The sequence below is a fragment of the Arachis hypogaea genome, chromosome 1, assembly GCF_003086295.3.
Source record: "Arachis hypogaea cultivar Tifrunner chromosome 1, arahy.Tifrunner.gnm2.J5K5, whole genome shotgun sequence".
NCBI lineage: Eukaryota > Viridiplantae > Streptophyta > Magnoliopsida > Fabales > Fabaceae > Arachis > Arachis hypogaea.
In genome coordinates this window covers 89,964,509-89,979,406 of record NC_092036.1, presented here as the reverse complement: position 1 = coordinate 89,979,406, position 14,898 = coordinate 89,964,509, and the positions used below count along the sequence as shown (strand labels likewise).

At 38.6% G+C, this 14,898-nt stretch overlaps 2 non-coding genes across 2 annotated transcripts; both read right to left on the bottom strand.

The window, feature by feature from the left end:
* Positions 1-472: 472 nt before the first annotated feature.
* On the bottom strand, positions 473-580 carry LOC112711288 (small nucleolar RNA R71). Its single transcript, XR_003157410.1, has one exon. It is a non-coding gene; the product is annotated as a small nucleolar RNA R71 (small nucleolar RNA).
* An 11,970-nt stretch (positions 581-12,550) lies between these two features.
* LOC112714557 (small nucleolar RNA R71) lies at positions 12,551-12,654 on the bottom strand. Its single transcript, XR_003159300.1, has one exon. It is a non-coding gene; the product is annotated as a small nucleolar RNA R71 (small nucleolar RNA).
* Between the last annotated feature and the right edge of the window lie 2,244 nt (positions 12,655-14,898).

The following is a 14,898-nucleotide window of genomic DNA, read 5'->3' as shown; positions in this document are numbered from 1 at the left end:
AGCTAAGAGAAGCTAAAGCACAACAATCCAGAGAAAACCTTACAGAGAATTTCGAAAAAAAAAAGAGACATGGCCGAACCCAATAACAATGGTGGAGGTGCAAGGAGGATGCTTGGTGATTATACTACACCTACTTCCAATTTTTATGGAAGAAGCATCTCAATCCCTGCCATTGAAGCAAACAATTTTGAGCTGAAGCCTCAACTAGTTGCTCTAATGCAACAGAACTGCAAGTTTCATGGACTTCCATCAGAAGATCCCTATTAGTTTTTAACTAAATTCTTGCAGATCTGTGATACTGTTAAGACTAATGGAGTAGATCCTGAAGTCTACAGGCTCATGCTTTTTCCCTTTTGCTGTAAGAGACAGAGCTAGAACATGGTTGGACTCACAACCTAAAGATAGCCTGGACTCTTGGGATAAGCTGGTCACGGCCTTCTTGGCCAAGTTCTTTCCTCCTCAAAAGCTGAGCAAGCTTAGAGTGGATGTTCAGAACTTCAAGCAAAAAGATGGTGAATCCCTCTATGAAGCTTGGAAAAGATACAAGCAGTTGACCAAAAAGTGTCCTTCTGACATGCTTTCAGAGTGGACCATTTTGGATATATTCTATGATGGTCTATCTGAGTTCTCTAAGATGTCAGTGGACCATTCTGCAGGTGGATCCATTCACCTAAAGAAAACACCTGCAGAAGCTCAAGAACTCATTGACATGGTTGCAAACAACCAATTCATGTACACCTCTGAGAGGAATCCTGTGAGTAATGGGACGCCTCAAAAGAGGAGAGTTCTTGAAATTGATGCTCTGAATGCCATATTGGCTCAGAATAAAATGTTGACTCAGCATGTCAACATGATTTCTCAGAGTCTGAATGGATTACAAAATGCATCCAACAGTACTAAAGAAGCAACTTCTGAAGAAGAAGCCTATGATCCTAAGAACCCTGCAATGGCAGAGGTGAATTATATGGGTGAAGCCTATGGAAACACCTATAATTCCTCATGGATAAATCATCCAAATTTCTCATGGAAAGATCAACAAAAGCCCCAACAAGGCTTTAATAATGGTGGAAGAAACAGGTTTAGCAATAGCAAGCCTTTTCCATCATCTTCTCAGCAACAGATAGAGAATTCTGAGCAGAGCCCCTCTAGCTTAGCAAACATAGTCTCTGATCTATCTAAGGCCACTTTAAGTTTCATGAATGAAACAAGGTCCTCCATCAGAAACTTGGAGGCACAAGTGGGTTAGCTGAGTAAGAAAATCACTAAAACTTCTCCTAGTACTCTCCCAAGCAATACAGAAGAGAATCCAAAAAGAGAGTGCAAGGAAATTGATATAATCAAAATGGCCGAATCCAAAGAGGAAGGGGAAGACATGAATTCCAATGAGAAAGACCTCATGGGACGTCCCCCAGACAGAAAGTAGTTCCCTATTGAGGACCTAAAGGAATCTGAGGCTCATATAGAGACCATAGAGATCCCATTAAACTTCCTTCTTCTCTTCATGAGCTCCGAGAACTATTCTTCCTCTAAAGAGGATGAAGATGTAACTGAAGAGCAAGTTGCTCAATATTTAGGAGCCATCATGAAGCTGAATGCCAAGTTGTTTGGTAATGAGACTTGGGAAGGTGAACCTCTCTTGCTCATTAGTGAACTAAATACATGGGTTCAGCAAACTTTACCGCAAAAGAAACAAGATCCTGGTAAATTCTTAATACCCTGTACCATAGGCACCATGACCTTTGAGAAGGCTCTGTGTGACCTGGGGTCAAGTATAAATCTTATGCCACTCTTTGTAATGGAAAAACTGGGGATCTTTGAGGTACAAGCTGCAAAAATCTCATTAGAGATGGCAGACAAGTCAATAAAACAAGCCTATGGATTGGTAGAGGACGTGTTAGTGAAGGTTAAAGGCCTTTACATCCTTGCTAATTTCATAATCCTAGACACTAGGAAGGACGAGGATGAATGCATCATCCTTGGAAGACCCTTCCTAGCCACAGTAGGAGCTATGATTGATATTGACAGAGGAGAGCTAGTCCTTCAATTGAATAGGGACTACCTTGTGTTTAAATCTCAAGGATCTTCCTCTGCAACCATGGAGAGGAAGCATGAAAAGCTTCTCTCAATATAGAGTCAAACAAAGCCCCCACAATCAAACTCTAAGTTTGGTGTTGGGAGACCACAACCAAACTCTAAGTTTAGTGTTGAACCCCCACATTCAAACTCTAAGTTTGGTGTTGGGAGGTCCCAACAATGCTCTGAACATCTGTGAAGCTCCATGAGAGCTCACTATCAAGCTATTGACATTAAAGAAGCGCTTATTGGGAGGCAACCCAAATTTTTATTTATCTATATTTCTATTGTCTTTTATATTTTATTAGGTTTATGATCATGTGGAGTCACAAAATAATTGCAAAAATTAAAAACAGAATAAAAAATAGCAGAAGAAAAAGTACACCCTGGAGGAAGAGCTGCCTGGCATTTAAACGCCAGAAACAAGCATCTGTCTGGCGTTTAACGCCAGAAACAAGCGCCAAGCTGGCATTTAACGCCAGAAATAAGCACCAAGCTGGCGTTAAACACCAGAAACAGGCTACATTTGGGCGTTTAACGCCAGAAACAAGCATCAGTCTGGCATTAAATGCCAGGATTGCATAGAAAAGGCATTTTACACGCCTAAAAGATGTAGGGATGAGAAATCCTTGACACCTCAAGATCTGTGGATCCCACAGGATCACCTCAGGATTTGTAGACCCCACAGGATCCCCACCTACCCCACCTATCTCTTTTTCACACAATCCAATAACACTATACCCTTCACCAATCACCTCAATCGCTCTTCCCGGTTACCCCTTCACCAATTACTTCCATCCACTCTTCCCTATAAACCTCACCTACCTTCAAATTCAAAATCTCTTTCCCACCCAAACCCACCCTAAATGACCTAACCCAAACCCCTCTCCCTCCACTATATAAACCCCTCTATCCTTTTTCATTTTCACACAACACTACCCTCTCTTCTCCCCCTTGGCCGAAACCCACATCTATCTTCCTCTCCTCCATATCTTCTTCTTCATCTTCTATTCTTTCTTCTTTTGCTCGAGGGTGAGCAACATTCTAAGTTTGGTGTGGTAAAAGCATAGCTTTTTTGTTTTTCCATAACCATTTATGGTACCTAAGGCCGGAGAAACCTCTAGAAAGAGGAAAGGGAAGATAAAAGCTTCCACCTCCAAGTCATGGGAGATGGAGAGATTCATCTCAAAGGTCCATCAAGACCACTTCTATGAAGTTTTGGCCAAGAAGAAGGTGATCCCTGAGGTCCCTTTCATCCTCAAGAAAAATGAGTATCCATAAATCCGACATGAAATCCAAAGAAGAGGTTGGGAAGTTCTTACCAACCCCATTCAACAAGTCAAAATGTTAATGGTTCAAGAGTTCTATGCAAACGCATGGATCACTAGGAACCATGATCAAAGCATGAACCCAAACCCAAAGAATTGGCTTACAATGGTTCGGGGGAAATGCTTAGATTTCAGTCCGGAGAATGTAAGGTTGGCATTCAACTTGCCTATGATGCAAGAACATGCACGCCCCTACACTAGAAGGGTCAACTTTGATCAAAGGTTGGACCAAGTTCTCATGGACATATATGTGGAAGGAGCTCAATGGAAAAGAGACTCAAAAGGCAAGCCAGTTCAATTGAGAAGACTGGACCTCAAGCCTGTGGCTAGAGGATACTTGGAGTTCATCCAACACTCCATCATCCCCACTAGCAACGGATCCGAAGTAACTGTGGATCGGGAAATCATGATCCATACCATCATGATTGGAGAGGAGGTAGAAGTTCATGAAATCATCCCTCTAGAACTCTAAAAAGTAGCCAAAAAGCCCTCCACCTTGGCAAGGCTAGCTTTTCCTCATCTCATTTTCCGTCTATGCAACATAGTTGGAGTTGTCATAGAAGGAGACATCCTCATTGAAGAGCACAAGCCCATCACTGGAGCAAACAAGAGAGCCCATTCATGGATCTCAAGAGACGCATGACGAAGCTCATCACCAAGAAATCCTTGAGATGCCTCAAGGGATGCATTTTCCTCCAAACAACTATTGGGAACAACTCAACACTTCTCTAGAAGGATTGAGTCATGACATGAACCAATTAAGGGTGGAACACCAAGAACACTCCATCATTCTCAATGAGATTAGAGAAGATTAAAGAGCTATAATGGAGGAGCAACAAAGGCAAGGAAGAGACATAGAGGAGCTCAAGAACACCATTGGTCCTTCAAGAAGAAGGCGCCACCATCACTAAGGTGGACTCATTCCTTAACTTCCTTGTTCTTATCTCTCTGTTTTTTGGTTTTTGAGCTTCATGTATGTCTATATTTATGTCTTTATTACATGATCATTAGTGTCTAGTATCTATGTCTTAAGGCTATGAATAATTCCATGAATCCTTCACCTTTCTTAAATGAAAAATGTTTTTAATACAAAAGAACAAGAAGTACATGAGTTTTGAATTCATCCTTGAAATTAGTTTAATTATATTGATGTGGTGACAATACTTTTTGTTTTCTGAATGAATGCTTGAACAGTGCATATTTTTTATCTTGTTGTTTATGAATGTTAAAATTGTTAGCTCTTGAAAGAATAATGGACAAAGAGAAATGTTATTGATAATCAGAAAAATCATGAAATTGATTCTTGAAGCAAGAAAAAGCAGTGAAAAAGAAGAAGCTTGCGAAAAAAAATAAGCAAGCAGAAAAAGCCAATAGCCCTTAAAACCAAAAGGCAAGGGTAAAAAGGATCCAAGGCTTTGAGCATCAATGGATAGGAGGGCCCAAGGAAATAAAATCCAGGCCTAAGCAGCTAAACCAAGCTGACCCTAACCATGTGCTTGTGTCATGAAGGTCCAAGTGAAAAGCTTGAGACTGAGTGGTTAAAGTTGTGATCCAAAGCAAAAAGAGTGTACTTAAGAGCTCTGGACACCTCTAACTGGGGACTTTAGCAAAGCTGAGTCACAATCTGAAAAGGTTCACCTAGTCATGTGTCTGTGGCATTTATGTATCCGGTGGTAATACTGGAAAACAAAGTGCTTAGGGCCACGGCCAAGACTCATAAAAGTAGCTGTGTTCAAGAATCAACATACTTAACTAGGAGAATCAGTAACACTATCTGAACTCTGAGTTCCTATGGATGCCAATCATTCTAAACTTCAAAAGATAAAGTGAGATGCCAAAACTGTTCAAAAGCAAAAAGCTACAAGTCCCGCTCATCTAATTAGAACTAATATTCATTGATATTTTGGGATTTATAGTATATTCTCTTCTTTTTATCCTATTTTATTTCAGTTGCTTGGGGACAAGCAAAAATTTAAGTTTAGTGTTGTGATGAGCAATAATTTATACGCTTTTTGGCATTGTTTTTAGGTAGTTTTTAGTAGGATCTAGCTACTTTTAGGGATGTTTTTATTAGTTTTTATGCAAAATTCACATTTCTGGACTGTACTATGAGTTTGTGTGTTTTTCTGTGATTTCAAGTATTTTCTGGCTGAAATTGAGGAACCTGAGCAAAAATCTGATAGGAGGCTGACAAAGGACTGCTAATGCTGTTGGATTCTGACCTTCCTGCACTCTAAATGGATTTTCTGGAGCTAGAGAACTCCAAATGGTGTGCTATTAATGCGTTGGAAAGTAGACATCCAGGGCTTTCCAGTAATATATAATAGTTCATACTTTATTCGAGTTTAGCTGACGCAAACTGGCGTTCAACGCCAGCTCCATGCTGCATTCTAGAGTAAAACGCCAGAAACACGTCACAAACCAGAGTTAAACGCCAAAAACACGTTACAACTTGGCATTTTACCCCAAGAGAATCCTCTACACGTGTAAAGCTCAGGCTCAGCCCAAGCACACACCGAAGTGGGCCCCAGAAGTGGATTTCTGCACTTAGACTTATTTCTGTAAACCGTAGTAACTAGTCTAGTATAAATAGAAATTTTTACTATTGTATTAGACGTCTTTTGACCAGATTTTTGGATTATCTTTTGATCCTTTGATCGCATTTTGGGGGCTGGCCTCACGGCCATGCCTGGACCTTTATCACTTATGTATTTTCAATGGTGTAGTTTCTACACACCATAGATTAAGGTGTGGAGCTCTCCTGTTCCTCGAGTATTAATGCAATTACTGTTATTCTTCTATTCAATTCAGCTTATTCTTATTCTAAGATATTCGTTGCACTTCAACATGATGAATATGATGATCCGTGACACTCATCATCATTCTCACCTATGAACGCGTGCCTGACAACCACTTCCGTTCTACCTTAGATTGAGCGCGTATCTCTTAGCCTCCATTCCGAAAGATCGGAGTCTTCGTGGCATAAGCTAGAATTATTGACAGCATTCTTGAGATCCAAAAAGTCTAAACTTTGTCTGTGGTATTCCGAGTAGGATCTGGGATGGGATGACTGTGACGAGGTTCAAACTCGTGAGTGTTGGGCATAGTGACAGAGGCAAAAGGATCAATGGATCCTATTCCTACATAATCGAGAACTGACAGATGATTAACTGTGCTTTGACAGCGCATCTGGACCATTTTCACTGAGAGGATGGGAAGTAGCCATTGACAACGGTGACGCCTTACATACAGCTTGCCATGGAAAGGAGTAAGAATGATTAGATAAAAGCAGTAGGAAAGCAGAGATTCAGAAGGAACACAGTATCTTCATGCGCTTATCTGAAATTCCCACCAATGAATTACATAAGTATCTCTATCTTTATTTTATGTTTTATTTATCTTTATATTCGAAAACCATTATAACCATTAGAATCTGCCTGACTGAGATTTACAAGATGACCATAGCTTGCTTCATACCAACAATCTCCGTGGGATCGACCCTTACTCATGTAAGGTTTATTACTTGGACGACCCAGTGCACTTGCTGGTTAGTTGTGCGAAGTTGTGAAGAAAAGTGATATTACAATTGTGCGTACCAAGTTGTTGGCGCCATTGAGATCACAATTTCGTGCACCACTTTCTTTACTTTTCTTTGTATTGCAAGTGTTGATACTTGATTGTTGGGTTGATTACGATTGAATTTGAGCTTAATTGTGATAAGTTTGCACATTGCATACCTCATGTTTGATGAAATACCTCAATGAGACTTTCGTTTGATTTATATGGCATGGCCATCATATGCTTTCAATTTATCTCTTGTTTGGCATATTGTATGACTTGTGCAATTTCAATTATGACTTTTGATAATGATCAAGTTGAATTTACTAATGCATTTCCTTGTTCTTATGCTTGAAGTTCCAAACACCCACATCTGTCATGATTATTGTATTTTATTGATGGGTGATTTGTTTGCAATTGCATTGTTCTTGATGGAATTCAAATTTCATTGTTCATCTTTGAATTTTAACTACGTAATCACAATACAAGTGTTCAATTTTTATGATGTCTTGATCAAACATCTTTTGGCTTTAAATCAAGGACATTGTACATATGTGATGACCACTTCTTGAAGATGAACCAATGACACTTCACTTTGAGTGAATGGTTATTGTTGTTGTGCAACCTTTTCATTAATGAACTTTCATGCCGACAACCTCAATGACCATTCCATTCAAAGACTTCAAATGAATCATTTGGTGCTTACTTGAAGTTGCTTTCATGTCCATGCTTTATATTTTCAACTTAAGCACTTAATTGAGAAGCATTGAGCTTTGATTGGTTAAGAGTGTGATCGCCATTGTATCCGGCCGGTGTGTGTGTTCTAACCGCGCGCACCCTTGGAATACACACATTGTCTTCTTGTAAATCACACTATTTTAAAAGCTTCCAATTAAGAATTTCAAGTTTTCTTGACTTTATTTGTGCTTCCTCATTACTCTTATTTTATTATTGCCCTATGATATCGAAAATCTTTTGTTCTTATTTTTAGGATGCGGAAAAAAAGTAAAGCACCGGTTACTCCACCGGTTGTGCAACCTACAACTCGCCCACCTAGACCTTACTTCATGGATTGCCCAAGTGATAGACCAAATATCTTGGTTAACCAAAGAGCCGACTTTCAATATGAAAAAATTGAGAAAAGAACAATCCATTGGGAGAGGACGTTAAAGGTTCCAAGCAAATACAAAGCAGTCAACCATGAACGGATTGCCTCGCTTAATTGGGAATTTCTTGAGAAAGACCCAATTGAAGTTAATGAATCCATAGTGTGGGAATTCTACGTCAATTACCAAGCTTGGGAAGCAGAGTCGGTATTCCTCCGTGGAAAAATGTTGGACACTTCCAACAAGGCTCTAGAAGCTCTTCTGAAGATCCCCCATATTTCGCTTGAGAAAAATGATTATTTAAGAATCAAAGCGAATGTGTTCAAAGGGAGGAGGTCTTTGGCTCTTATTCTTGAGAGAATTGGCCGTCCCAGTGCGTCTTGGAAATTTAGCAAAGGGAGGAAATATGTTCCCACTAGTATTGCTTACTCCAATTTGAATGCCGAGGCTCGTATTTGGTATCAAATTGTGGCGGACTACATCATTCCTAGCACCCATGCTACCCATGTCAGACTTAAAACTGCTTTGCTACTTTGGGCTATTTTGGAAGGAAAGAGCATAGCCATTGTGCCTTTGATACGCACATCGATTTGGAAACTCGTTGAGAAGAAGAAGATCAACATTCCCTTTCCATCGATGGTGATGCGTTTAGCAATAGGAGCGGAGTAGAAAGGTGATGAGCGGATAATTTATACGCTTTTTGGCATTATTTTTAGGTAGTTTTTAGTAAGTTCAAGCTACTTTTAGGGATGTTTTCATTAGTTTTTATGTTAAATTCACATTTCTGGACTTTACTATGAGTTTGTGTGTTTTTCTATAATTTCAGGTAATTTCTGGCTGAAATTGAGGGACTTGAGCAAAACTTTGAAAAAGGCTGACAAAAGGACTGCTGATGCTGTTGGAATCTGACCTCCCTACACTCAAAATGGATTTTCTGGAGCTACAGAACTCCAAATGGCTTGCTCTCAACGTCGTTAGAAAGTAGACATCCAGAGCTTTCCAGAAATATATAATAGTCTATACTTTATTCGGGAATTGATGACGTAAAGTGGCGCTCAACACCAGGTACATGCTGCTGTCTGGAGTCAAACGCCAGAAACACGTCACGACCCGGAGTTGAACGCCAGAAGCACGCTATAACTCGACGTTCAACTCCAAGAAAAGTCTCAGCTCGTGGATAGATCAAGCTCAGCCCAGGCATACACCAAGTGGGCCCCGGAAGTGGATTTATGCATCAAATATTTACTCATGTAAACCCTAGTAGCTAGTTTAGTATAAATAAGACTTTTTAACAGTGTATTAGTCGTCTTTTGACCACGTTTCATTTTTGGTCTCAGTATTGTTTTATTCTTCATCTTAGGAGGCCATTGATCACGTTTTGGAGGCTGGCCATTCGGCCATGCCTGAACCTTTCACTTATGTATTTTCAACGGTGGAGTTTCTACACACCATAGATTAAGGGTGTGGAGCTCTGCTGTACCTCAAGTTTCAATACAATTACTATTATTTTCTATTCAATTCTCTTTTATTCTTATTCCAAGATATACGTTGCACTTCAACTTGATGAATGTGATGATCCGTGACACTCATCATCGTTCTCACCTATGAACGCGCGTGACTGACAACCACTTTCGTTCTACCTTAGGCCGGGCGCATATCTCTTAGATTCCCCAACAAAATCTTCGTGGTATAAGCTAAAATTGATGGTGGCATTCATGGGAATCCGGAAAGTCTAACGTTGTCTGTGGTATTCCGAGTAGGATTCCGGAATTGAATGACTGTGACGAGCTTCAAACTCCTGAAGGCTGAGCGTTAGTGACAGACGCAAAAGAATCAAGGGATTCTATTCCAACCTGATTGAGAACCGACAGATGATTAGCCGTGCTGTGATAGAGCATTTGGACCATTTTCACTGAGAGGATGGGATGTAGCCATTGATGATGGTGACGCCCTACATACAGCTTGCCATGGAAAGGAGTAAGAAGGATTGGATGAATGTAATAAGAAAGTAGAGATTCAAGAGGAGCACAGCATATCCATACGCCTATCTGAAATTCTCACTATTGATTTACATAAGTATTTCTATCTTATTTTATTTTCTGTTTATTATTTATTTTCGAACTTATCATAAACCATTTGATCTGCCTAACTTAGATTTACAAGGTGACCATAGCTTGCTTCATACCAACAATCTCTATGGGATCGACCCTTACTCACGTAAGGTATTACTTGGATGACCCAGTACACTTGCTGGTTAAGTTGAACGGAGTTATGATCACACCAGGGATTATTAAGATCCCAATTTATCATACCATGATCTCTTTGGGGTATTTTTGATTTCATACAAGTACAAAGAGACCAACTTTGAGGATCACAATTTCGTCCACCAAGTTTTTGGCGCCGTTGCCGGGGATTATTCGAGTTTGAACAACTAAAGGTTTATTTTGTTGCTCAGATTAGGTAATTTTCTTTTCAAAAATTTTTCAAAAATCTTTTTCAAAATTTTTCTTTTCTTTTTCGTTTTTCCAAACTTTATTTTTGAAAAATATAATAAAAATACAAAAAAATCATAAAATCATAAAAATCAAAAATATTTTGTGTTTCTTGTTTGAATCTTGAGTCAATCTTTAAGTTTGGTGTCAATTTCATGTTTTTAAAATTTATGCATTATTTTCGAAAATTCCATGCATTCATAGTGTTCTTCATGATCTTCAAGTTGTTCTTTACAAGTCTTCTTGTTTGATCTTGATGTTTTCTTGTTTTGTGTTGTTTGTTGTTTTTCATATGCATTTTTCGTTTGTTAGAGTCCATGCATTAAAGATTTCTAAGTTTGGTGTCTTGAATGTCTTCTTTGCATCAAAAATTTTTCAAAAATATGTTCTTGATGTTCATCATGATCTTCAAAGTGTTCTTGGTGTTCATCTTGACATTCATAGTGTTCTTGCATGCATCATGTGTTTTGATCCAAAATTTTCATGTTTTGGGTCATTTTTATGTTTTTCTCTCTCATCATTAAAAATTTCAAAAATAAAAAAAATATCTTTTCCTTGTTTTTCTCATAATTTTCGAAAATTTGAGTTGACTTAGTCAAAAATTTTCAAAATTAGTTGTTTCTTACAAGTCAAGTCAAATTTTCAAAAATTTAAAAATCTTATCTTTTCAAAATCTTTTTCAAAAATCATATCTTTTCCAATTTTTCCTCTTTTTCGAAAAATTCAAAAAATTCTTTTTCAATTTGTTTTCAAAATCTTTTTCTTATCTTTATATCATATTTTCGAAATTATGCTAACAATTAATGTGATTGATTCAAAAATTTGAAGTTTGTTACTTTCTTGTTAAGAAAGGTTCAATCTTTAAGTTCTAGAATCATATCTTTTAGTTTCTTGTTAGTTAAGTAATTTTAAAAATTAAATCTTTTTCAAACATGTCTTATCTTATCTTCTTATTTTATCTTTTATCTTATCTTTTTCAAAATTTTATCTTTTTCAAAAATTGGATTTCAAAATATCTTATCCAACTTCTTATCTTCTAATATTTTCAAATTTGATTTTAATATCTTTCTCAACTAACTCTTTGACTTTGTGTTTGTTTCTTATCTTTTTCAAAACCACCTAACTACTTTTCCCTCTCTAATTTTCAAAAATATCTCATCTCTTTTTCAAAAATTCTTTTTTTTTTTTGTTTTAAATTTTAATTTTAATCTTATCTTATCTCTAATTTTCAAAAATTACTAACCCCTTTTTAAAATTATTTTCGAATTTTCTATCTCTTCTCTCTTATTCTATTTAAATATTTATTTACTAACACTTCTCTTCACCTTTCTTCATCTACATATCCAAACCCACTCTTCTTCATTCTTCTCCCCTTTCTTTTTCTACTAACATAAAGGAATCTCTATACTGTGACATAGAGGATTCCTCTTTCTTTTCTTGTTTTCTTCTCTTTCATATGAGTAGGAACAAGGACAAAAGCACTCTTGTTGAAGCTGATCCTGAACCTGAAAGGACTTTGAAAAGGAAACTAAGAGAAGCTAAATTACAACAATCCAGAAGTAACCTTTCAGAATTTTTCGAACAAGAGAAGGAGATGGCAGCCGAACCCAATAATGATAATGCAAGAAGGATGCTTGGTGACTTTACCAAACCAACGTCCAAATTTGATGGAAGAAGCATCTCCATTCATGCCATTGGAGCCAATAATTTTGAGCTTAAGCCTCAACTAGTTACTTTAATGCAACAGAACTGCAAGTTTTATGGACTTCCATCTGAAGATCCTTATCAGTTTTTAACTGGTTTCTTGTAGATTTGTGAGACTGTTAAGACGAATGGAGTAGATCCTGAAGTCTACAGGCTCATGCTTTTCCCTTTTACTGTTAGAGACAGAGCTAGAATATGGTTGGATTCACAACCTAAGGATAGCCTGGACTCCTGGGAGAAGCTGGTCACAGCCTTCTTGGATAAATTCTTTCCTCCTCAAAAGCTGAGCAAGCTGAGAGTGGATGTTCAAACCTTCAAACAAAAAGATGGTGAATCCTTCTATGAAGCTTGGGAAAGATACAAGTAGCTGACCAAAAGGTGTCCATCTGACATGTTTTCAGAATGGACCATATTAGATATATTCTATTATGGTCTATCTGAATTTTTGAAAATGTCATTGGACCATTCTGCAGGTGGATCCATTCACCTAAAGAAAACACCTGCAGAAGCTCAAGAGCTTATTGACATGGTTGCAAATAACCAATTCATGTACACTTCTGAGAGGAATTCCATTAATAATGGGATACCTCAAAGGAAGGGAGTTCTTGAGATTGATGCTCTGAATGCCATATTGGCTCAGAACAAAGTGTTGACTCAGCAAGTCAACATGATCTCTCAAAGTTTGAATGGATGGCAAAATGCATCCAACAGTACTAAAGAGGCAGCTTCTGAAGAAGCTTATGATCCTGAGAACCCTGCAATGGCAGAGGTTAATTACATGGGTGAACCTTATGGAAACACCTATAATTCATCAAGGAGAAATCATCCAAATTTTTCATGGAAGGATCAACAAAAGCCTCAACAAGGCTTTAACAATGGTGGACGCAATAGGCTGAGCAATAGCAAGCCTTTTCCATCATCTTCTCAGCAACAGACAGAGAATTCTGAACAAAATACTTCTAATTTAGCCAATCTAGTCTCTGATCTGTCAAAAGCCACTTTCAGTTTCATGAGTGAAACAAGATCCTCCATCAGAAATCTGGAGGCACAAGTGGGCCAGCTGAGTAAGAAAGTCATTGAAATTCCTCCCAGTATTCTCCCAAGCAATACAGAAGAGAATCCAAAAGGAGAGTGCAAGGCCATTGATGTAATCAATATGGCCGAATGCACAAGGGAGGAGGAGGACGAAAATCCTAGTGAGGAAGACCTCCTGGGACGTCTCTCAAGCAAGAGGGAGTTTCCTATTAAGGATCCAAAGGAATCTGAGGCTCATATAGAGACTATAGAGATTCCATTAAATCTTCTTCTGCCATTCATGAGCTCTGAAGACTATTCTTCCTCTGAAGAGGATGAAGATGTGACTGGAGAGCAAGTTGCTCAATATTTAGGAGCTATCATGAAGCTAAATGCCAAGTTGTTTGGTAATGAGACTGGGGAAAGTGAACCTCCCTTGCTCATTAATGAACTAGATACCTGGATTCAGCAAATTTTACCTTAAAAGAGACAAGATCCTGGCAAGTTCTTAATACCTTGTACCATAGGCACCATGACCTTTAAAAAAGCTCTATGTGATCTGGGGTCAGGGATAAATCTTATGCCACTCTCTGTAATGGAGAAGCTAGGGATCATTGAGGTACAACCTGCCTTGTTCTCATTACAATTGGCAGACAAGTCATTAAGACAAGCTTATGGAGTAGTAGAGGACGTGTTAGTAAAGGTTGAAGGGCTTTACATCCCTGCTGATTTCATAATATTAGACACTGGGAAGGAAGAGGATGAATGCTTCATCCATGGAAGACCTTTCCTAGCTACAGCAAGAGCTGTGATAGATGTCAACAGAGGTGAATTAGTCCTTCAATTGAATGGGGACTACCTTGTGTTTAAGGCACACGGTCATCCCTCTGTGACAAAAGAGAGTAAGCATGAAGAGCTTCTCTCAGTTCAGAGTCAAGAAGAGCCCCCACAGTCAAACTCTAAGTTTGGTGTTGGGAGGCCACAACTAAACACTAAGTTTGGTGTTAAGACCCCATATCCAAACTCTAAGTTTGGTGTTGGGACTATACAACATTGACCTGATCACCTGTGAGGCTCCATGAGAGCCCACTATCAAGCTAATGACATTAAAAGAGCGCTTGTTGGGAGGCAACCCAATTTTATTTATCTAATTTTAATTTTATTTTATTGTTATTTTGTGTTTTATTAGGTACATGATCATGTGGAGTCACAAAAAAAAATATAAAAATTAAAAACAGAATCAAAAAAATAGCAGAAGAAAAATCACACCCTAGAGGGAGGACAGACTGGCGTTCAACACCAGTAAGAAGCATCTGGCTGGCGTTCAACGCCAGAACAGAGCATGAATCTGGCGCTGAATGCCAGAAACAAGCAACATTCTGGCGTTTGAACGCCAGGAATGTGCCTTGAGGAAAGCTGGCGCTGAACGCCAGTAACAAGCATGGAACTGGCATTCAACGCCAGAAACATGCTTCACATGGGCGTTGAATGCCCAGAGTGTGCATCATCTCGGCGTTTAAACGCCAGAATGGTGTGCAAAGGCATTCTACATGCCTAATTGGTGCAGGGATGCAATTCCTTGACACCTCAGGATCTGTGGACCCCACAGGATCCCTACCTAAC